The 25,340-nt window shown below is 40.5% G+C and overlaps 1 protein-coding gene across 6 annotated transcripts in view; it reads right to left on the bottom strand.

The window, feature by feature from the left end:
• The window catches only part of SERTAD2 (SERTA domain containing 2), a 127,068-nt gene that overhangs the window by 16,968 nt on the left and 84,760 nt on the right, over positions 1 to 25,340 (bottom strand). The window contains exons 1-3 of one of the 6 annotated variants that reach the window (XR_010750421.1): positions 5,531 to 5,835; positions 5,004 to 5,074; positions 1,102 to 1,183 (exon numbers count right to left, since the gene is read on the bottom strand). The exons of 1 other annotated variant lie outside the window; for it this stretch is intronic. The gene's annotated coding sequence lies outside the window, so the exon portion shown is untranslated. Of the gene's footprint in view, positions 1 to 697; positions 781 to 1,101; positions 1,184 to 1,724; positions 1,875 to 5,003; positions 5,075 to 5,530; positions 5,836 to 25,340 lie in introns of those variants that run through there. 4 more of the 6 variants (XR_010750420.1, XM_066378147.1, XM_066378148.1 and 1 more) reach the window with 4 other exon arrangements.

The raw sequence follows: 25,340 nt of genomic DNA, 5'->3' as shown, positions 1-25,340 counted from the left end.
TGGTCTAAACTTGGATTCTACTATCAAAGAAAACTATCAAATTTCTACAATATCACATATGAGGATAAAAACAGGCATGTAAAGGGGATGAAATAACTATCCTATTGTGTAAACATCTGTCCCATGTAAGCAACACACATATTCCAAATGTTTACGTCAGTTATTTCTCTGAATTAGGCAGGCCAGTGGTAAGGTTTTCCAAAGACAATTTAAAATTTTATATCATTCGCAAAGTAGAAAAAGAAAATAAGGATACAAACTCAACCTCAGGGCAGTGAATAATACTTTATAAATGTGGCAGCCATTCTTTTTAATTTATTTTGGGGCTATTTTGAGATCAAATATAAATATATATATATTTCTTCTGGAGGACTTCTGTATATTGGTAATTAATGACCCATAGAACTTTATACAGATTCATTTAGTCAAATACAATAAAAATAATCAGAGTACAACACTGAATATAATAAATATTTATTTTCTTAGGAAGCTACCTCTTAATACTTCCACTTCAAGGACCTTCAACGATCTTTGGGAGAGACTGCATCCAACCTACCCACTTGCCCCCTAACATTCCAATTCATCCTGTCTATCTTACTTGCAGAATCTGTATTTTGAATTTGTAAACCAATTACTGTTAGTGAACAACCATCACCAGGCGAAATCTATTTTACATATCTGGAGATGGTAAAATTACCTTTAAAAATTAATGTTTTTTAAAACTGTTCAGAAAAGAGCATCATGGCCAGCCAGCAGAGGCAGTGCACCAATTTCTTCTTCAGCTGCAGACCACGAGGATAAACCCCTCTGCCAGCTCGATTCTCTATCACAGCAGGAAAGACACAGAAGTCCACACCTCCATGGAGCCTCTTTCCTCAAAAAAAGGAGAGAAATCTGAAAAGCAAGTCTGTATCATGTACTATGGAATAACCACTCAGGGAAGGCCGATTAGTTTAAAACAGTTGCCACTCCATTATCTTGTTAGTGTGGCTAGAATTTTATGCAAACCTGTTCTGGAGTAGAGATGACCTTGGGACTTTCAGATTCCCCAAGTTTAACTTGAGCAACTCTTCTAAACACCAGGGTGGGGTACTCCAGCAGGCCTGCCCCAAGCCCTGGGAGCCTGGTGTGGAATGATAAGCAGCCAGCCAGAGGAGAGGAGAGCAAGGGGCTAAAGGTTGATCTGCAGAGAGTGACAGTTCAGTCTTTAGTTTTTTGACCATGGCATATTCAACAACTTTTTATTTTTGTTCAACAGGTTCACACAGCCCATTGTAAACATGTGTGGTCTATGTATAAAATGTTCTTAAGAGCCAGAATCATCCATTCCCCTTCACTATTCTATGTGAAAGTCCTCAGAAACACACACACACACACACACACACACACACACACACACCATGAAGATTTTCAAAAGAAAAAAAAAAGCTTGAGAATTAAATAGTAACTCTGCAAAGCTACAGGTTTTCGCGTAGAGGCAAAAAAGATAGTAACATAGACATGAATACATGAATTCATTTTAAGAACTCAGGTTTGCTGCTACCCGGAGTTACTAGAGAAACAAAGCTGCCTTTGGGCACCTAAAACTAGTCAGACCTGCTGTAGCAGTTGCATAGTCGGCTCCAGATCTGTCCTCCACACTCCTCCCTCCAGCCCCCACCCCACGCATCCGCATAGTTCACTCCACTCAGGGCGGGGCCGAGCTGGGCACACTCACCCCTCGTTCCGCTGTCCCTGCTCAGAGGCAGGGCCAGCTCTGGACACACAGCATGCAAATGTGAGAGGAGGCCAGACAGGAGAGCAGCAGATGCCAACTCCATTCAGAACTGAAAGCTGCAGTGAGTGCAGAATACAGCTTATATGACCCCAAATTTCTAAAATATATAAATCAAATTGTGGCGTTTGCTTCCATGACACCTGGCAGGTATATCCCATTGAGTTCAGATAAGTGGCAGAAGATCTTGAGAGGAGACGGATAAGCCTTTCCAGCTATAGAGGCCCTCAGACCACAAAGAGAGCAGAATTTCCAAAAGGGAGTTTGCCCTGCCTGTATGAGACGCTTATTTTAAAAGACAGGCCATCTGTTTTGCCCTATTAGAAATCATATGTTTTCAAAGATATTGCTTTTATTTTTTCAATTTTTGTTTGCATTTCAAAATAATTTTAGATAGTCAACCATGTTTTGTCTCATGATTTTCAAGAAAAAACAACTACAACAACAACAAAAACAAGGCGTCTATTTACTACCCAGAACAGGAATGTTGTCTTATTGGCCTGACATATGCCATTCACAGATTCATACAAAGAATGAACTGCCACATAGTGCTCCACACAATGAGTAATGGGCGCTCCAGGGGACAGTTCTGTTCACAGGGTTTCCCAGCATCTGCACAGAGGGCAGAAGTTGTCCTTTAATACTAATTGCACTGGCCACTGGAGACAACATTTTCTTTTTAAAAGACATGCCAACTTTGGTTAGTAGCCGTTTTCTTCAAAATGTTAAAACTAAATTAAATATCCACACACTTGAGTTGGAGACCTGGCTTGTGGGTGTCTGTCAATTGTTTAAGGAATGTTTATTAACAGTGGGTAGAAAATACGTGATTTGTGCACATGCAGTGAGTGACCACTGCATTTTTAGATTTTTATGTTCTGCTAGTCAATATTAATAAATGGAAACACCTACAATGGTGGCTATTCCCCTTTTTGTGAGGCCATTTTTACATAAAACTGGAGTTTGCCCTATGGTGCCTTTAGTATATACCTGATCTTTAGACTCGATAATCAAAGAGAAAGTCAGTCTCTCCTTTGCCAAGAAATTAATGCAACTATAGCTATTTCCTATAGGATATGCCATAATGGTAAACATGAAATTTCTGTAGCAGCAAAGTTTTAAAAAAATTCTACAAGTGAGTTAAAGTCCACATTCTTAAATACCATATTTGTCTATACATATTTTAATCCAGATATAATATTGACATTCATCTTGATTTTTCTGATATAAATGAAATATAAGATAAAGCTTCATGCTTTTACTAGTGTTCTTAAACAAGAAACTACAGCAAAAAACAAAAACCCTTTAAAAGTTTCTAGTGTAGCTTTTACCCTTCTTGGCTATTAAAGTGTAAAATGTTTTGGCCGAGGGTAAACTTTTAGTATAATTTAATACCGATAATTTGTAATTTGCTATTTTATTTCCTGACAAAAAGATCTTTAAGTATTTGTATGTATGTATATATTTATCTATCTTCCACCTCCCCTTATACCTTTTTGATCTGTTTTATGCAGGTGTGCATTTTCTAAAGTAGCGTTGTAATTTTTATTCGGCCATTGGATCACTGTTTAAAACAGTGGATGCCAAAAGCTATCAGTTGCTACACAAATTTGAGTAAGTTTTCAGTTAAAATAGATACTATTTTACTATGTTCATTACATGGTAACTGGGTAAAGTTCACATTTTAGCTTTGTATTAGATTAAAAAAAATTTTCAAGGGGGGCAATTCACCAAATAGAAATCTAAAGATTTTCTAAATCTAAGTTAATATCCTTCTCTCAGTTCTTAAAGGGAAACAAGCTTGAGCAGCTGTTACTTAAGAAGCTGTGACACTTGCCTGACAATAAAACTGTTCCCTAGGACACCTCTTCTCTATACTTGATTGGTATTATAAAATGTGAGTCCTCTCATTTACCTGTTGTAATAAAGCAAGGAACAGAGCTCGGTTTTTATAACAAACAAAAAGGCTGTCAAAATCCATTTCATAAGATTTTTCATCTGAGAGCAACATGACTATACACATTTTAATTAGGAGCAGGAGAAAGAAGTTAAAATTGTTTTTACTTGCCAAACTTGATGACCAACATCAAAAACTTTACATTAACATATAATACCTCTAAGTAAATCAATGAAGCAAAAGGAAAACTTGCTAACATTTCTCCCACATTTTTTTTTTTTCAAAGAAGACATTGATAAAATGAACAGGAAAGCAGAGATCCACGAACAAGCTATTCTTGCTCATGCCAGAAGCTGGGATCTCAGGATGGGTATTTTCATCCTCACAGCACACCCTAGCACACTCAAATCAGAATAGACTGCTATAAAAAGGGGGAGGAATGGGAGGAGCTCTCAGGGTAAGCAATGCCTTCTGTTTAGCTGAAAGAGCCCCCCCCCCCCCATAAGCAAAACCACCCAAAGGCTCTCAGGTGGACTGTCTTCCAGGGGTTGAGTGGAGCCAAGAGCCCACTTCACTCTTGTAAGAGACAAGTCCCTAATTATAAAAGGCTACTTTGAGCACTTAAGGCCTCAGGGACCCAACTGGCTACTACAACTTCTAGGCTCTTTGCACATATTATAGACATTTCTTAACATATTGAGAAATCAAAAAGCATATTTCATGAACAAAGCTTGAAAACATTTATGTAATATCTTCCTTAAGACCAACTGGGACTGCTCAATTCAAATAAAAACTGCTGTCGTCTGAGTCTGGATGTCTCACCCTGTTGACTGCCCTTCCCCATTCAGTGCCTGCAAAAACTTAACTTTCCACCTCCTGAAACATCCGGAAACTACCCAATGTTAAAGCAAAAAATTATGGTATTCTAAAAACAAACTGTATCTAATCTTTTTGTGAAACTTAAGACTGAACCCCAAACCCTACTCCCATCTCAGTCTATTACAATTACTTCTGCTAAAGGTAAGATAACTAATGACCAAGGAAAAACATAAGAACAATTTATGATTTTCTCTCCATGCAATGGCCCTCTTACAGCACCCTGTCTTAATGGTACAAAGTCCAAGGCTTGGGACAGCTGGCTCCCCACCGCCCCCACCCTTTCGGTCATAGGCGGTCACCAAGATGACTTGTAGATTTCTAACTTAAAAACCAATGAGACATTAATTTTAATATACACGTATATGCAAAATCAATTCATTCGCTCACGGGCGAAAAGAGGGTGGAGAGGGATGTTTTTAAGCTAAAAACACAAGAAAACTCACAAAAACACACCATAGCAAGTTGGATGCAAACCCGGGCACGGAACTCAAAAGTGAAGCAGCCTTCGCGGCAGCAATCTGAGCCTTAAAAAAAAAAAAAAAAAAGTCTTGCAGGTTCACAACAACACAACCGACACAACACGCACACACATCCCAGCTGTAAAAAGCGACAGCGCCAAGCTCCCTCGGCCTCACCACTGGGCTCGGGTTAGCTCCCGACCCCCTCCTGACCCCGGTCTGTGACTGCTAGTCCCCTGCCCTTCCCCCCAGCAGATCTGCCCTCGTACGCCGGGGGTCCCCGGCCCGCGCCCCGGGCGTCCAAGGACGTCGGGCCGGGAAACACCGGCGGGAGCTCTCCTCCGGTACCTGCTCCAGCCCAGGTCCCTCTAGCGGAGGCTCCCGCGACCCTCCCGGCCACCCGGGGCCCTCCTCCGCCCTCTAGGCATTCCCGGCCCTTGACCGGGTCCCAACGCCGCCCCCCGGCCAACGGAGCCCAGAGCATCGGGGGATCCCCTCCAGCCCGGCGCCGGGAGAACTTACCACATACAGCTCCACCTGGGAACTAACGCATCAGGAGGGGTTTCTGCCCACTCCTCAAGCTACTCCCGCTCCATGCGGAGTGCCCAGCTCCGGGGGCCCGAGGGTGGCGCCGGGGAGCGGGCAGGAGGCGAGACTGAAGCTAAGACTCCGCCGTCCCCTGACTGAGCGCTCGGAACATTATACAATGGTGGAGGCGGCGGCGGCAGGCAGGCAGGCAGGCAGTGGAGGAGGAAGCGGGAGGCGGGCGGAGGGGGGCGTCCTGACCGAGCGAGCGGCAGCTTGTGCTCCAGCACTTGCTGTGCAGGAGTGACGTGCGGCCAGCGAGCCTCCCGCGAGCTCCCGGCCCCGGGCTCCGAGGCCCCGCCCTCCACCGCCCGCCCCGCCCCCCGGCCCGGCCCCGCCCCCTCCCCCGGCGGTCCCGGGAGGCGCGATAAATGCCGATCGGCCCCGGCAGCCAGAGGAGCAGGAAGAAGCAGGCGGAGCTCCGGAGACGCCGGGTGGCAGCGCGGCCCACGGCTTCTTCTCCGGCCGGCGTGCCCTTTCTTTTCTCCTAAGGCTCAACTAGGAAGGGAGAGACAAGGAGACACTCCGGCCAGGGGACCACTACTTAACCACCAATAATCCCCTCACACTCTAGAAAAGACTCATGCAAATGACGGAACGGCTAGTGACAAAAGGCGGCAGCGAGTGCAGCGCGCGCACAGCGGGCAGAGTGGTGCGACCGCAAATATGACAAGCATCTGAGCTATTCGGCAACTTGGGGCCGGTCAGCAGGGCGGGCAGGGTCCCGCGGGGTGGTGGTGGGGGCAAAAATCCGACCCCGAGGTGCGGCGTACACGCTGCCACTGGGCTTTCGAGACGGGAGTCCCGGGAGGGCGCGGGAGGCAGTGCCTGCAGCTGGGACACTCCGCGACGCCCCCGTCTGAGGACTCACCAGTCACCAGCAAAGATATTCCTATGGCAAGATGGGGGCTCCAGCAGGAGCCGGGGATAGAAAATGCCACTTTCGCGTAGTGGCTTCGGCCCAGCATTCGAAATGGGTCACCAAGTCAACAGCGCTTTTTGAGCAGGACGAAAGGAACCGAGTTGCAGCCTTCGTGCCAGGCTGGGCCGAGGTGCAGACCCGGCAGCCGGCCGCCTGCCCGCCCGCTGGTCTTGGAAGAGCCCACGCAAGTAGGGAAGCCAGGCTTCAAGACGCAGGGGGGCCGGAGGCTCCGTCCTCTGCCCAGAAGTTTCATGTTGATAGCCTTTACCTTCTCCTGAAGAAAGCTTCTACTTTGAAGTACTTATATTTAGCAGGGAAATTTATACTAGTTGGGAGAGGTTGGGTGTATGCCTAAATGATGCAGATGTAAAAGTACTGGAAAAAAGAGAGACAGCTCTTCTGGAAAATAAAAATTTTATTTAAAAAATTACATTCGAGTTCAGTGCAAAATGTTACAAAAAGTTAATTCAGGCACCTTAAAATTTTAGCTGCCTACCCAAACAATATCATCTCAGATCACTTCCATGTTTAATTGTCCACTATGCCAGTTATATGTAAGGATAATAAAGCTTTAAGACCTAACATAGAGAAGATTATAAATCGTTAACATCAAAACAAGATTAGACCTATTTGAACTGTTCTCTAATGATTTATTTTCAATTAAGCTGATGATCTTATTGAAATTAAACCTGGGCTAAAATGTTGGTAGAGGAGACAATGTTTCTTGTTTTATCTTTAAGGCAATGAAAAAATTACACTGAGTCCCCAGTATAATTAAAACTTCATACAGATGTTTCTTTAAGTACAACCAATGCCAAAAGCTAATTATTCATGGATATCTTTGGAAAGTCTCATTATAATGGTGTTCCAAATTACACATCATGGAAGTAGTGCTCAGGGCCCTGGGCAGGTCCTCCTCAGTTTGTGCCTGGGTGGTACAGCATTCAAATATTTTGCTGGGAAGACAAGATATTTTTCATTTCCAGAGATCTGCCTTTTAGAGACGACACTAACTACTAACAGTTTCCTAACCACCCACTTACTTATACTTCCAGCGCTTACTTTAAGGAGAAGCCATTGAATTAGAAGCTTCGATAATCTCTTCCTGTGATATATCTCTGTAGCAGAGGTCAGAGACTCTGTTGAATTTAAAATGAATTTAAATTCTTATTTATGAACTGAAGTTAGCAGCAAGTTAGACTTGCAGAATTTTTGTGACACTTGGATGTTTTCTAGCAAATGGATTCCCAAATGCAGTATTCCTGTACAAAAGAACGAAGATCAAAGTGACCATTTTTATGTCTCCAGAGGGGACACATGATTCTGATAAAGCATTTGTTCTGTACGTGCCCAGCAAAGGTTTGCATTCTTAGGAAGCAACCTGAGTTTCGGGGTGAAATAGTTTTCACCTTTCCACATTTTTGAAGGTTGTAATATTTCATCAGTGCACATGTTATAAATGAGTCCCACTTCCCCCACTTTTAGATTCTGGCATCTTTCACTAAGAAGTCAAAGCAAGAAGTGGCAGCTCCAACAGCTGCTCATGTGGTCCAACACCAGGTGGTTCACCAACCCCTCCCTTCCCCCCATGAAGTGAGTCCCACAGGCTGGTCCTGGGAATTCAAGTCCAGGAGGATAAGGAAAGGCACTCAGAGGACTTCTGAAGTGAACTCCCTTTTCAGTATGCAATGGAATGATTTTTAAAAAACTGTTTATTCCTAGCAAATGAGCATGTAAAGTGTCACTTTTGCTCTTTAGCTCTTTGGGACATATCAAAGCCCATTTAAAATAATCCTGCCCGCAGGATTTAGAGTTTCGAGTTTCTCCCTCTCACTTGCACATATAAGAAATTAGGCCAGCCTGACCTGTGGTGTGGCGCAGTGGATAAAGTGTCGATCTGGAACACTGAGGTCAATGGTTCGAAACCTTGGGCTTGCCGGGTCAAGGCACATACAGGAAGCTACTATTATGAGTTGATGCTTCCTGTTACCCCTCCCCACTTTCTCTCTCTCTCTCTCTCTCTCTCTCTCTCTCTCCCCCCTCTTCCTCTCTCTAAAAATCAATAAATGAAGCCTGACCTGTGGTGGCGCAGTGGATAAGGCGTCGACCTGGAATGCTGAGGTCGCTGGTTTAAAACCCTGGGCTTGCCTGATCAAGGCATATATGGGAGTTGATGCTTCCTGCTCCTCCCTTCTCTCTCTCTCTCTTTCTCTCTCTCTCTCTCCTATCTAAAATGAATAAATAAAGTCTTTAAAAATTAACAAAGGAAAAAAACAATTTTTTTTAAAGAAAGAGATTAGGCCAGTCATTCACATTTAACTATCAGGAACATACCTGTTTAGGAAGAAAGGAAACATTTCTTTTCTAAGTATAAAATTGTGACGGTAATTTTTAAAAATACTCCTGAGTTTAATTTCAGAGGTACTTCTCAGCACTGCTTTGTAGTTCTGGTACTAGTTTGCACTTCACTGCTTCTCTTGAAAGTTTCTGTGCTTTTACATCTTGCAAAATACTAGTCTATTGCACTAACTGAAGGCCACTTTTAGCACTTAATTAGTATGCATGAAAGAAATGACACAAGGAAAAGCTGGCTATATAAATGGAAAAACAAAGACTTTAAAACGGTTTCATATTTTAATTTTTTTTTTTTTGCCTTTATTCTATATTACCTTTCCAGGTCCATATGAAATACTGGTAGTAATTGCCCACCTACATAACTTGGAAATATTGGTCTTATGGCAAAAAAGGGTGGAGGGTAAACATTTCAGTTATTAAACACAATGTATACACCAACTGTGGAAAAACCTTTTTATGGAAAATACAGAGATCCTAACTTAATGTGAACTTCTCATTCACTGATAACTGAAAACTGTCAATAAATCTTCAAAAAAAGTTCTGGAAGTCACATCACCTACCTGATAATCAAGGAGTTGCTACAAGATATGATGATTCAGGGAACTAAAGACTCTCACAAAGACAGCACAGATGGGGTCAGTGCTTTTCATCCACTAGCAAGTTAAGACTTCATTGTACCAATGGAGAAAGTGAAGTCATCTGCTTCTGCAAACTCTTCATCTCTTCTTCCATCTGCTTTTGTCAGGTTTATTACCCTGCTTCTCCCTGAAGTCACACTTCATGTAGAACTTCAACTCCAGTGAAGGACTGCTTTTGCAAAGCTTCCCTTATTGTTACTGGACTGCTTTGCAATGACACCCATTACATTTCGAGTGAAAGGGCTGTTCTTCTGTTAGAGATATGCCTTTGTTGCTTTTAAAAACCTGACAATATGTAAATTTGAAACCAAAGCTTGATAATATTTGAAGAAAATACTTTTAAAACCTTTTTATTTTTCTAGTATTTTATTAGTCCCTTCTAATCTTTACTAGAGAAGATGGCTTCTATTGGGCATTAGCTTTCTTCCTATTCCATTTGCCACTGTTTTCCCTTAAAATCCTCAGGTAGCCTGATCGGGCGGTGGCGCAGTGGATAGAGCATCAGACTGGGATGCGGAAGACCCAGGTTCAAGACCCCGAGGTCGCCAGCTTGAGCAAGGGCTCATCTGGTTTGACCAAAAGCTCACCAGCTTGAGCCCAAGGTCGCTGGCTTGAGCAAGGGGTTACTCGGTCTGCTGAAGGCCCGTGGTCAAGGCACATATGAGAAAGCAATCAATGAATAATTAAGGTGTTGCAACGTGCAACGAAAAACTAACAATTGATGGTTCTCATCTCTCCGTTCCTGTCTGTCTGTCCCTGCCTATCCCTCTCTCTGTAAAAAAATAAAAAATAAAAAAATCCTCAGGTAAACTGTGAGGTCCAATTTGCAGCAGCCCTTCTTAAAGACCCAAGCTTTTGCTTTCACCCTCTCCCCAACTGAAAAGTGAAGGCCTTTCCTGTTGACAACTCCTGTGTTCCTTCCCTGCCCCATGCTGCTCCATTAAGACTAGAGGTCACTTCTGAGAGACATGTCTCCTTGTACCCAGTTCCCCACACAGCACTGCTCTCCTGGTAGCCTCTCTGCATGTTGACTCTGTGCTTCCTGTCTATAAAACATCCTTCCTTCTTGAGGAGTTCATACTCTTCTCAAGATATTTGACACTCCTGGCTTACACAGAAAACTTCAATGGATGTTAGAAATCACACAGCCTCCATATCTTCCTTGTCCCTGACAACCAGCTTAGTGAGATAAAGGGGCCAGGTGTAGGAGCTTGAAGATCTTGTACAAATAAAACACTCAATTGATATTTTAGTTTCTTAATCTGCTGTCACATGGATTTAGGACCAGCACGGGTTCCAGTGAAAATAGTGCAGTTTTGTGGTCGGGGATTTGGGGTATAGTTCCTCAGCTACAGCCAGCAGTGAGGTTGAACAGACCCTGGACATCATGGGGGTTGCTTCCACACCCCACAAAAGGAGATCAGGTTCAAAGATTTCTATAGCCCATTCTCAGGGCTAGGAGGCTATGAAAAGTGACTACTCCCTTCATGGAAGAGTTTTAGGGCTCAAATGAGATAATTGGCTCATTGGAAGACCATAAAAACAACCTCATACACACACATTTCTAAAAGAAAGGAGTAGAAGTACAAATAATGATAATATACTCTCTTCAATGGGATATCCTCTTTGAATTATTTGTCATATCCAGAAGACAGATTTGAGTAGTCCTACCCATATTCTGCCGGCTTTGTTACCCACTACGGTTCAAGTCACCTAGCTGTTAAATCTATAATAGCCCCCAACCCCAACATTTGTATAGAAGCAGGATGGTTTATAGGGCATTTTCATATGGATTCAATTGTTTGCTCTTCATAACATCTTCCCTGTACCATAGGCAGGACAGGTACTATTTCCCACATCCTACAGATTAGTCAACAGAAGGACCTGCCAATTGAACTCTTCCTTTATCAAGATGACTCCCAGGGACAAAGAGACAAAGAAGATCTGGCAACTCTGAGATTTCTAATGTTCATTGAAGTTTTTTTTGTAGCAGCAGGAAACATTCAAGCTGGGTGCCTTAGAAAAGTATGAACTCCTCAAGAGGGGGAGGATGTTTTATAGACAGACAGGAAGTATAGCGTCAACATGCAGAGATCACCAGGAGGGTAGGGGCTGTGCCAGGATCTGGATACCGCTTTGCTTCAACGCTACACTAGAGTCATGAAATAACAATTCTATTTCTTACATGAAGAACTCCAACCCTGACTGTTCTTGGCTTGTTTAGCATCACATTTTGACCAACAGAATTAACAACCCACAACTGCTGCAACATCAACAAAAATAAAACCTTCCAGCCCCTTACTCACTTCCAATACGGCTCATAAAGCTGTCATTTTTGTTATCACTCTCTTTGGCCTCTAGAACAGTATGTGATAGAGTAGTTTTTGTTAATATGGAGTGATATTTATTCATATGAAAATATGAATATGCATGTGTGTATATACATATAACTATTCACATATACTGTTTAAGCAGAATTTAGGAAACTTCATAATTAGAGGTCACTGTGAGTGATATAATATTGTACTTATAACTGCTTTTCAGCATTTTTTAAACATGTCATTTAGATTTAACAGTGAAAAAGAACTACTGGGCACTCACAAAGTACTTACTGTTAAGAGTTAAACTATACAGCCTCACTATTGGGGGAACAACCATGCAGATAAACAAATTATTGCTATAATTTCCCACCATCTACTTTTTTATGAAGGTTTTGTCTTCTCACTTTAATAGTCTTAGTTAAATCATAGTTAAAAGTACACAGCATTTGATAATTGCAAGTTGGAAAAAAATTTTGCCTTTCCAAATTTTCAAATGATGACTTGAATGGTTCCAATGACCATTTATTACCTTTATCACTTTCATGCCCTCTTGGTCATGGAATACAAAACTATGCCAATAATCAAAGGTGTTCTGAATATCATCACCCAATATTAATTTCTAGGAAAACCTGTTAAAATGATGACAGGAGAGATAATTTTTAAAAAAGTACTATTCTATTGCCAGCTGTTTTTATGTTTCAAAACCAAGCAAATTTATATGACTGGCTAGAGACTAAATTCTATTTTCTGCTATACATATTTGCATGTCTATACTATCTATGACTATACTATACCTTTAAATCACCTGTATGAGTACCAAGATCATCTAAGAGAAGTATGGTGATTTGGGTAATATAAATTATATACTTAAATTATTTTTTGATCCTAGCTATAAAAATTCTACTTTAAGAATTTAAAAAGTTTCAAAGTATTAATGTGTATATAGATGTCTGGAAATTGTCTCTTAGTTCAGGTTCTGCAGTTTCATTAGAAAATAAACATGTGGACAGAACACATATTCAATGTAAATATAGTATATAAATAAAAATGAATCAGCTCTTTGCCACTTTGCATTTTTATTGGTTTTCTGAAGGAGAGGTAACACTTAGGCAAGATGGTGTAGACTTTACCGTTTCTTTTAGTCACCAGCGTAAAACTGTTTTTTCTTTTATGGCCTGTTGCCAGAATAAACAAAACTTTTCCAAAAATATTCAACTGTTCAATAATACTAGTCCCTTACTTTAAATTAAATTTTTTATTTAAAATTTCAGAAATGCACAGAGCAATGTCAAGTAGAAAGAAATTACAGCAAGTATCTCAGATAAACACTTGTGTAGTCAGCCAACATTGCTACACATGATTTCAATATTGAACAAAAGATTTAATCTTGCTAAATACTATTTGTTTCAAAACTGTTGTCTTAGAGAAGTCCTATTTGAGTTATATGAAACTCCTTAAATGGGCAATTATCAGAGAAACTGGCTTTTATGGAGAAAATAATAGTGTGAATGAGCTATATGTAACTTCCCTTTTTAAAAACAGAAGTTGAATCTGTAATGCCAAATTTAGAAAGGCGAGTGGATGTCAGCAAATACCACGAGAATATCATCTATAGCCTGGACGCCCACTGCCATTCTGTTTTGTTATAAATAAATATATACTCTATGATACTGTTTGCTTAAACAATGCATGTATTTAATCATCCCCAAAGATGATTCTTTTAAAAGAAAACACACATGTGAAAGAGTCACATCAAATTTTAAAATCTCACTTAAAAAGTGCCAGATTCCCTTCTTTGACAACTGTGATTCATTTGTCCTCATCACACAAAGTGCAGCACCGTCCATACTGGGGCGACAGATAAATAGCTTTTGTGGGAATAATATTGATAATTTCAACACCATTTATATTTCCTTTTAACTTTCTTTAAGAAATTAATGCCACAATTACAAAAAGATAGAAAAAAAATTCAATGAATCAGATGTTCTTTTTCAATCCATTTTGATTTATTACCACTTTAAAACTGTTAGACATCAGGCTTTTAGTTTTAGTGATAAAAATTAACAGCTCTAAAAATAAAGACTCCAGAATTACTATTTTCATGTTATAGCCAAAAGTGAAAAGTGATAAAATAGAACTCTTTCTAAAAGTTCATGAGATGAAAGGATTGGAAATAATGGGGATCCATACCAATTATAAATAAGAATACTTAAGACTATATAAATACCAATTCTCTCCCAAATTCATCAATAAATTAAATGCAATTCCAATTTAAATATCTTTTTTTTTAACTGAACCCGGTAAAGCAAATCCAGAAATTCATCTGAAATAGCAAAGGGCAAAATATAGCTATTACGAGTTTAAAGAACAAGATGGGGAATGTGTCCTATCAGTTATCAAAGCTTATTATGAAGTTCTAGTAATTAGAACAGAGTGGTGTTAGCATAGGGATAAATAAATAGGTCAACAGAACAGAATCGAGAGTGTAGAAATAGATCACACACACACACACACACACACATATATATAAGGTCTACCGGAAAGTTCTGTCCATTTTTGGAATAAAACAAAATACAAATTTTTCTTACCGTCAATAAACTTTATTAAATAATATATTTCCACACCAATCCTATCTTCCGAATATGGTCTGAAATGGTTTGCTGAGCTGAATTAAGCCTTTCTGCGGTCTCCGGTGTTGTCAGAAAAGAATCTTGCTCCAACATGGTCTTAACAACATTGTCATCGATCAAAGATGGATGCCCAGAACGTGGCTTATCAGAAAGGTCAAAATTACCTGTTTTGAATTTTTCGAACCATCTTCTGCATGTCCTATCAGAAACTCTACCTTCACCAAACACTTTCAATAAATTTCTACATGCTTCTGTAGCATTTCTTCCTTGTTGAAATTCATATACAATACAGTGGAGTAAATGAACTTTATCAGTAGCCATGGGTACACTATCGCTTCACACATAAGACTAACGGGAATCAACTTTGTTTTAGTTAATTTGCTACATCAGTATGTATACATTAAGTGATAAAAATAGAGAGGCACACATGCGCCAAATAAACATGTGCTTATGTGTCGAAACTTGTTGTGATAGAAACAGACAGAACTTTCCGGTAGACCTTATATATATAGAAGTGTAAAATATGACAAGTAAGATTACAGATCAGTGGGAAAAAAATAGGTTGATTATTCAATAAATGGCTAAGGGTCACCTGATTACCTGAATGAAAAATAAAATAAAGTTAGAGATCTAACATTTTTCTAAAAACAAAACTTTAAACTCCTAAGAGAGAATACAGGAAAATATGTTTGTGGCATCAGGGTAAGGAATGTGTGATTATTGTTTGTCTCCTAAGATTCATTCTCCACTTGCCTCTGCTTTGCCCTGTGCCTTGAAATGTTGACTCCTCCTTTGCCAACTAGCTTCAAACTGGATTCAGAAAAGGAAAGTACCACAAAGAGATCAGTGGGTCAGAAAGGAAAGAGGCTGGGGCATTTCCTTCTGCTTCCAGCCTTGTTTTGGCAGTAGCCCTCCCTCTACATCCCTCTACCTGTAGGTGGCCCCTGCTTCAGACCACCGACTCTCAGGGATTCTAGCAAAACCATTTCTCTTCTTCCCCCTTTAGCCCAAGGAGAGTAACAGCTTCCTGCTGTTGTTGGATTTCCATTCCTCAACTTTTGTCACATCTCTGTTAAAGTCCCTTGATGAAAGTCTCTTTAATTGAATCATTTAGTGGAATTCTGTTTCCTGCCCAGACTGACTATTAAGAAATAAGACACCCAATGCACAAACTATAAAGAAAAAGATCCATAACTCTGATTCATTAGAAAATTAAACATAATATAGTACAAACAAGATAAATGCAATAAAGACTATCAAATGATATATGTGATTCATACAATCAACAAAAGATCAGTGGTATTCAAAGTTAATAAAGAACTCCTCTAAATCAATTTTTTTTTTAATTCAGTGAGAGGAGGGGAGGCAGAGACAGACTCCTGCATGAGCCCCAACTGGGATCCACCCAGCAAGCCCACTAGGGAATGATGCTCTGCCCATCTGGGGCATTGCTCCATTGCTCAGCAACCGAGCTCTTCTTAGCACCTGAAGGCGGAGGCCATGGAGCCATCCTCAGTGCGTGGGGCCATCTCACTCCAATAGAGCCATGGCTGCAGGAGAGGAAGAGAGAGAGAGAGAGAAAGAGAGAGAGAGAGAGAGAGAGAGAAAAGAGGTGGGGGAGTGGTAGAGAAGCAGATAGGCACTTTTCCTGTGTGCCCCAACCAGAAATCAAACCCAGTACATCCACATGCTGGGACACTGCTCTACCACTGAGCAAACTGGCCAGGGCTTAAATCAATTTTTAAAAAGCCATATAAACCCAATAGAAAAATGGGTAAAAGAGGAAATTCAAATGTCCAACAAACGTGAAAAGATACTCAACCATAACAAGAAAAATGCAAATTATAAAGAGACAGTTCACAGCTATCAGAGTGTCCACTTTGGAGATAATTTAGTATTATCTAATAAAGTCAGAGATGTATACACCCTGCCCACATAAATGCAGTCTTTCTCAGCTGGGTTCCATGAAAAAATAAGCCCTACAGAAAACTGCTTCTTCAATCCTCCCAAAGATGGCATACAGTTAAAAACCAGTGGTGTGCTGGCAAATATTTAACAACTGTCGGGGGGGGGGGGGGGGGATGGGGAAGGAAGCCCTATCTGCAGTCATTTGCTGATTTCTGTGGTGTACATTCCCCATCAAAGCTGATTTTATTTATTTATTTATTTATTTTTTGTATTTTTCTGAAGCTGGAAACGGGGAGAGACAGTCAGACAGACTCCTGCATGCGCCCGACAGGGATCCACCCGGCACACCCACCAGGGGCGAAGCTCTGCCCACCAGGGGGCAATGCTCTGCCCCTCCGGGGCGTCGCTTTGCCCGACCAGAGCCACTCTAGCGCCTGGGGCAGAGGCCAAGGAGCCATCCCCAGCGCCCGGGCCATCTTTGCTCCAATGGAGCCTTGGCTGCGGGAGGGGAAGAGAGAGACAGAGAGGAAGGAGGGGGAGGGAGTGGAGAAGCAAATGGGTGCTTCTCCTATGTGCCCTGGCCGGGAATCGAACCTGGGTCCCCCGCACACCAGGCCCACTCTCTACCGCTGAGCCAACCGGCCAGGGCTCAAAGCTGATTTTTAAGCCTCTCAACTGAACTCAAGAATTAGAGATTCGCACAATCACTCTTAGGAGCAAGTATCAGTCATGTAGCTGCCAGCCCAACACTTGACCCATTCTACACTTAGGGGCCAGAGGTTAATTCATTACACACAATGGAAGCATTAGGGTATTGGGCTTAATTCTCTGGAGAAATTCCGGATGAGAAGGGTTAAGTCTAAAATCTAGAGAAACTCTTATTTATATTTAATTTTCAATGATAGTTAACATTCAATATTATTTTATATTAGTTTCAAGTTTTATAGCATAGTAATTAGACAATTATAGGAAACCCTTCTTTTTATCCCCCATGGAGACCTAGAAGAATGTTTGTGGCACCTTTGCTTGTAATAGCTAAAAATTAGAAAAAACCTTAATGATCATCAAGATGAAAATATACTGTATTGATATACTTGAAAACTGTTGTGGTTAAGAGGTACTAAAGGCACCATATAGTATCAACATAGTTAAATCTCAAAAACATTATATTGAATAAAATATATACTATATAATATCATTATATAAATATTTTACAACATGCAAAACACTGCTATAAAGTGTTTACAAATACATATGTATGTAATGATAAAACAAAAGCATTAGAGATAAAAATATTCAGGGAAGTGGTTACCTCTGGTGATGGACTCTGGGGGAGATACACAAGTGGCTTCTATTTTATCTATAATGTTTAATTTCTTTTTAAAAAGCATGAAAAGCAAATAAATATGTTGTAATAAATAATTTGAATTTATTGTTTTAGATTTCGTCAGGTTAAAAAATGTTTTTTCTTTCTTCCCTATCATTTCCATGAAGTAGAACTTCATAAAGTTTTTCCTACAAATTCTAATATCTATTAAAAAAAGCATTGGCTAATATTTGTATTTCATATATTTATTTATTTCTCACTATTTCAGTAATAACTTACTCCTTTCACTCGTTTTGATATATTCTTCTTTCTCCTTCTCTCTCTCTCTCTCAGTAATGGACTGTAAGATCAATGATAATGCTAGTGTAACCAGAAGTTCTTAATAGGAAGCCCAGCTGACAGGGCAAGACTAGGAGAATAACTGGTTTAAAGCCTGTGTCTGGACACACTTCTCATCTGCCGGGCTAACTTCTACCTTGCATCCTTACAAAATATGGAAGTCTTCTTACTCCTTTTTTGTCAATTAACACATTTAGCACTAAAAAGTGAAATCTTGTTGTTGATTAAAACAACAACAGAAACACACCTTCCCCCATGAAATATCTTTTCACTTGGTGTTCAGGTGACCACTGAAGGCTACACTAAATAAATTTGATTCTTTTCTATTTTATGTCTTTTGTTGTAAGAATCATAGGAATAAAGCCCACAACCATCTTTACTTCCTTGACATTTGGGAACGTGAGGTCGTCCCAGTTGCATGGGCAGTGTGACTTTTTCTCAGAGATAGTCTTGAAATAAGCCTATGTTTAAATACACGCTTTTCTGCGCTAGCAGGCATTCTGAAGCTAGGTGGTTCTAAATAAAGAACGCTAGTCAACAACAGGAAATAACTCCCACAGAAAAAAGGGGCAGAATACAAACTCTCACCAACTCTTGTACACAGTTCACAACGGCCTTTTGTTCCCTGCACATTAAGCCTGAAATCTTTACTTTTCAGAGCATGTTTGGGCCTTTGCAGAGCAATTAAACCTCTCTTTTCCATTTGAGAGTGTCCTTGCCTTCTTCTCTCGGAGGAAGTTAACCTTACCACTAATTTCTTACTATGAGGTAGCAGATCAGAAAATGGAACAGTTTCTATTCCAAAAATTAACTTTTTTTTTTCCTTAATCGAGTGTTTCAAGGAAAAAAAAATCAATTCTCAGTTTAAAGCTCACTTTTAAAGCCCTCTAATACACACAATACCATGTAAACACACACATAAATATTGAAAGGAATATGTTCATCTGTAGTATGTTTCTAAATCTATCAACAAGGATATATTATATCACCCCATAAATCTAGATTGAAGGGTTAGTAACACTTTACCAGTGACATTTCTGCAAATTAATGCAGATTAATTTATATTCTCCTCAAAGGCTCCCATCTTGAGTCTATAGTGAAAACAAAAACAAAAACAAAAAAATGCAAACTAACCAAATAGAAAGACATCTGAATGACGGTTTTCAAAGTCAAAGTGACTCCAACTGAAATGAATTGGTGGCATTCAACTCTAGTATAGCTCAGGTACTCCTGACAAGAAAATGGGCCCTAGAAAAATAGCGTAAATATGACCGCAGCCTGGTATTTCCACCCTCTCCTATATACTCAGCCTTGCCTTCTCTACTGGCTCCTTCCTGCAGTCAATAAATCAGACTCAAACTCAACACTATCTTCACTTTTAAAACATAGAACAATCCTCCCTACTTCAATCCTGCAGGAATGCTGGTGGCAACTCCTGCCTTTACCCTCCACACTTCAGTCCCTCCTACTTCTTCTGGCTTCTGCAGGAGGCCTATATTGACCACCCCTAGAAAAGAGCACTAGTGCCCCGTAAATGCCAAGCCCAATGAACGCTTCTCTGTTCTTTATATTACTGAGCCTCTTCTGTAGCATTTGACATTGACATTACTGACTGCCTCCAAACATTTCAGTAACTTTGATCTAACTAGAGGGTCCTGGTTCTTATCTCTCTGGACACTTGTAGTTTTTTGTTTGTTGTTGTTGTTGTTTTTGCTCGTTCCTCTTCTTCCACCCATCGTATAAACTTATAGTTCTCAACTTTTCTTTTCTAAAGATTTTATTTATTTTAGAGAGAGGAGAGAGAGAGAGAGAGAGAGAGAAAGAGGCAGTAGGGGAGAAGCGGGAAGCATAAATTCGTAGTTGCTTCTCCAACAGTTTTTGTATGTGCCTGACCAGGCAAGTCCAGCACTTCGGACCAGTCACCCTAGCGTTCCACGTTGACACTCTATCCATTTCACCACCACAGGTCAGGCTCATAAAACACTCATAGTTCTCAGCTCTTAAAAAATCACTTTAGGTAGCAATTTGGGATCAGACAGGGTTTTGGAGGTGAGTAGGGGGTATGGGTGGTTGGTATCACAATCTTTAGTAATTTTTGGAGACATAACTGTTTTGAAGAAAAATTGCCAACTGATAATTATTATCTAATATCTAAATGTCTATTTGCTATGGTTTTATTTTTGTTCCTTCTCTTCTTATCCTATAAACTCTTAATAGGCAACCTTATCCACTCTCAGGGTATATATGCTAATGATGAACAAATCATTAACCACATTTCAGACCTTTCTCTTTAAGCTTCATATCTGACCTTTAAATGTAGAGAGAGACCATATATCCCAGTTTGTCTTTGTGTGTGTGTGTGTGTGTGTGTGTGTGTGTGTGTGTGTGTGTGACAGAGACAGAGAGAGGGACAGATAGGAACAGACAGGAAGGGAGAAAGATGAGAAGCATCAATTCTTTGTTGCGGCTTCTTACTTGTTCATTGATTGCTTTCTCACATGTGCCTTGATGGAGGTGGGGGGTGGAGAGGGGACTGCTACAGCAGAGCAAGTGACCCCTTGCTCAAGCCAGTGACCTTGGGCTTCAAGCCAGAGACCTTTGAGCTCAAGCCAGTGACCATGGGGTCATGTCTATAATCTCACACTCAAGTCAGTGACCCCACGCTGAAGCTGGTGAGCCCATGCTCAAGCCAGTAACCTTGGGATTTCAAACCTGGGTCCTCTGCATCCCAGTCCAATGCTCTATCCACTGTACCACCACCTGGTCAGGGTATCCCAGTTTGTCAAGGTCATTTCTAGTTTATGCTTCTCCTGGCATAATTAATAATAGCACCCTGTTTCAATCTCAAAAGGGTCCTGGTTTGAACAATAAAAGTATATAACTAGTCTGTTTCTATCCCATTACCTATTCAGACATCTGCACTGGATATCATAAAGGCATCTCCAACTCACAACACACCTTAAATTGTCCTAATCATATACTCCTTAAATCTTCCCCTCCTCCTGAATGCTTAAATATGGTTAAGGCCCCAAAAGGTAACCCCAGTGTCTACGCTGGAAATCTAAGATTCAAAGTACAGGGGGTCCTTTGTTTACAACACAGTTCCGTTCCTATGACAGTGATGTAACCTGAATTTTGATGTAAGTAGAAACACATCCTAGCCTAAGTCACTTACTATCCTAACACAGTTGTAAAATCATAATCTAGAACATAAAAACACAACAAAGCCACAGAAAAAGGACATAAATCTACTGTACTGCCCACTGTACTGTATATTCTTCCACAGCACGAAACCAAACTACTTTGTCCATGTAGTCCGTAAGCACAACGCTATTGGTATAAGCCGAAAGTCACATCTCAATTTTTTAAAGATTTTATGGGAGTGAGTGTCATAAATTCGAAACGTCATATGTCAAGATTGTCATCCCCCGAGGACCTGCTGTATCTCCTCTCTCCCTTTTTCTCACCAGACATAAAGTCCTGTCAATTTCCTCTCTTAAATATTTGTCAGATATGTTTCCTCCTCTCCATTTTCCCCATCACAATCCTAGTCAAGACCCTAAACCTCTTTCACTTTGATTATTACAACAATCCAGCTCCCTACTTCCAATCATGGAGACTCTCCAATCCATCTACAACACCTACTGCATAACAAGTAGCACTCCACTAGACATACACAGGAAGACCAACTCATCATTGCATCACTGATGCAACAGGTTACCAGTCATAGAGACATACATGGGGTGACAATGGACACAGACATAGCCTGGCCTAGTATAAAAGTAGTCAGGGAGGTGTTAATGGATCTTAGGGTAAATAGGAGTTAGTCAAGGGCATAAAAAGCAGATGGAGCAGCAGAGATGGGGAGGTGAGAAGTAGCATAGGATATGAGTATAGATCTAAAGTGTACACTCAGGCAAGGAATAGCAATACACAAGAGTAGAGAGTTTGATTGGGCACATCTAGGAAGGCCTTGGATCTCACATTAAGAGGTCTGGCCTTTATATTTTGAAGGTGGTAAGCAGGCACTAAACAATTTTCCATGCGGGAGGGTGACATGATGTGATTTTTATTTTAGGGACTAAACTCCACATCTATTCCTGCTCTTGACAGAGTAATCCTGAAACTTATTAAGAATAACCAACAAATAAAGAAAAAAACTAAATAAAATTTAAAAAAAAGATATTAAAAGTTGTAATAACTGAGATGGGGTCTGACAAAAATATATAAATGTATCTGCATTGAAAAACTTGAAACAGACCTTACTATAAAGATTTAGTATATTCTTAGGAAGGCATTCTTGTTAGTGAATGGAAAGGAAAGGGTATGCAATAGTTTACTATTTCAAGAGAGAAATGAACTTTAGATTCTTGCCTCATACAATATGATAAAACACTAGAGATTAGCCAAAGAATAAAATATATTTTTCAAAAATGTAAGAGAACTAAAAGAAAGTATAGATGAATAATTGATCTTAGAGGTAGGTAAGACCTTTCCAAACATAAAGCAAAAGTAGAAGCATAAAGTTAAAGCAGAATACTCTTGAAACTATATCAAGAAACAACAAAAGCAGAAATTTTTTAAAAAATTACAAACTAGGAATTATATTTACAACACAGATAACAAAGACTTAGTAACCTTACAACCTAAAGACATGAATCAATTAGAAAAACCAACAACATTGCCCTGGTGGGATAGCTCAGTTGGTTAGAGCATTGTCCCAAAGCACAGAGGTTGCGGGTTTGACCCCTGGCCAGGGCACATACAGGAACAGACTGATGTCTGCTTTCTCTCTATCTCTCCCCCTTCCTCTCTCACTAAAATCAATTAAAGAAAAAAAATCAAAATACTAACACTAAATTAGAAAATGGGCAAAGGATATAAGCTAATGATCATCAAATGAAGAAATGCTTAGAAAATCAAATGCAAATTCAGCTAATCAAAGCAATATAAATTAAAAAGAAATATAATTGCTACATACCAAGCTGGCTACACATATGTTAAAACTGGTAGCAGTATGAGGGCACAGTGGACTGACTGGGCTGTCTCATAGCCACTGAAGAGGGCATACAGTTGACCCCTGAACAACACGGGTTTGAACTGCATGGGTCCACTTAAATGCACATTTTTTTCAATAAATATGTATACTACTGTAAATGAATTTTATTATAACCATTTTTTTCTCTAGCTTATTTTATTGTAAGACATACTACATAGAAATTATAAAACATGTGTTAACCATCTGTTTTCAGTCAATAATAGGCTATTAGCAGTTATATTTTGGGGGAGTTAAAAGTTATATGCAGACTTTTTACTATATGGGGAGTGGGGGTTGGCACCCCTAACACTTGCATTGTTCAATTGTCAAATGTAAATGAACTCAATCTTGGAAATGCAGTTTAGTCATGTGTATCAGCAGCCTTTTAAAATGTCCATATCCTGTAGCCTGACCTGTGGTGGCGCAGTGGCTAAAGCATCAACCTGGAATGCTGAGGTCGCCGGTTCAAAACCCTGGGCCTGCCCAGTCAAGGCACATATGGGAGTTGATGCTTCCTGCTCCTCCCCCTTCTCTCTCCTTTCTAAAAAATGAATAAATAAAATCTTAAAATGTCCACATCTTGTAATGTGGTCATTTCATATCTAGGAATTTATCCTGTAGATAATTCTAATCAGAGCTGTGCAAAAAATTCATTCAGCAAATATTGATTGACTACTGTGTCCTAGGTTGTTGGAATTGGGAATGTGGCAGCAAACAAAATATACAAAAATCCCTGTCATCATGACTCTCATGTTCTGGTGAGGGGAAAGGGAGAAAACAGAATTAGTAAATTATATGATATATTAGCAAGTACGTGCTGTGGGAAAATAAAAGAGGGAAGAAATGGGTACTGCGTGCTATGGTGTGTTGTGTAGGGTGTGGTGCAACTTGGAAGAGTGGTTGGTTAGGAAAAGCCTGAGAAGATGACATTTGAGAAAAGACCTGAAGGGCATCAGGACTGAAGACAAGCATAAGAGTTTTCTTGGAAAGAAAAACAGGAATGACAAGCAGCCCCCCCCCCCCCCAGTAGGAAGCATGCCTGAGGGCTCCAGAGGTGTACAGAGGGGAGGAGTGGGCGGGGGAGGGGGAAGCAGAGGGAGAACAGGGCATGGTAGGGCAGGTTGTGGAAGGGCCTGCGAAACTGATGTGACAACTTTGGTTTTTACCTTGATGCACATGGAAAGTGATTATTGCAATATTCTTGACCCTAGGTGTGTTTTCTCAAGACAGTGGCCCATGATCCTTTGTAAAGAAAAGTAAGATTGTGTCACTCTTTTCTCAAAACCTTCCAATGGTGGCAGCTGGATTGTAATGATTGATTTCTTTAGTGTTGCTCTGAGTTTTTAATCTCTTCAAAAATTCTACTACTACTTGAAAATATGCTACAAACACTGAAGAGCTGAGAACCCCTGGTTGCGGTAATGGTTATGAGCTTGAGTTCACAGTTTAGGCAGATCTGCCTCTTAGGAGCGTTCCAGCATAAACCTCGGGCATGTGTCTCAATCTCTGATTCTCAGCTGTAGAAAAGAGGGACTACTGCCCACCTCATGGTATTATACAGATCAAATAAGATGCTTTTTTTTTCCAAAGTGAAGGGTGCCACTGGTGTTACATTAGGTGATTTTAAGAGGTATAAGGACCCGGCACTGAAGGATCATTTTGGAGGAGGAAGAGAACAGCTAGATGAGAGGTTAGCGTTCTTTGAGGGGATACAAAGGTTTCCTGGGAGGAGCATGAGAATAGGATAATGTTTTGAGACATTACTTGAGGTTTCTAGCTTTCTAGACTCCTGTGCTGCAGGTACTGCAGTTCTGGCGGATGGGGTAGAAGGGGAAGACTGCTGGAAGCTCAGGGAAAAAGGTTTCCCTGCCTGATTAAAAAGTGAGGGACACACAGACTTGCAGAGGGAGTTCTCTTCTTCCCGGCTGTGTGAGGATGAGGATGTGGTGGTGGGGGCTGTGTGTGCCATAAGAGGGCTAAGGACAGAAGTCCAAAATGCTGAGGATGGTAGGGTAAGGGTTAAGGTAGAGCCTGGGTCCTTAATGACATCACTGAGCTGATGAGCTGATAAGAAAAACTGATCCTAGGACTACCTTCTTTAAGACTTCCAAGGAAAAACAGAAATGGCCTGATGAGTACATTTATAACTATAGGTGAGGTCCAAGGACCACAGGGCACTGAATCATCTAAGGACTATTTTAACCTCACATCCCTGGAACCCATCCAGCTCTGCTAAAACATCTCTATAGGAGAGACTTAAGAATCTGCA

Source organism: Saccopteryx leptura, chromosome 3, assembly GCF_036850995.1.
Source record: "Saccopteryx leptura isolate mSacLep1 chromosome 3, mSacLep1_pri_phased_curated, whole genome shotgun sequence".
In the NCBI taxonomy this organism is placed as follows: domain Eukaryota; kingdom Metazoa; phylum Chordata; class Mammalia; order Chiroptera; family Emballonuridae; genus Saccopteryx; species Saccopteryx leptura.
Note: the sequence above shows the minus strand (reverse complement) of the source record. Positions and strands in the feature narration are given on the sequence as shown.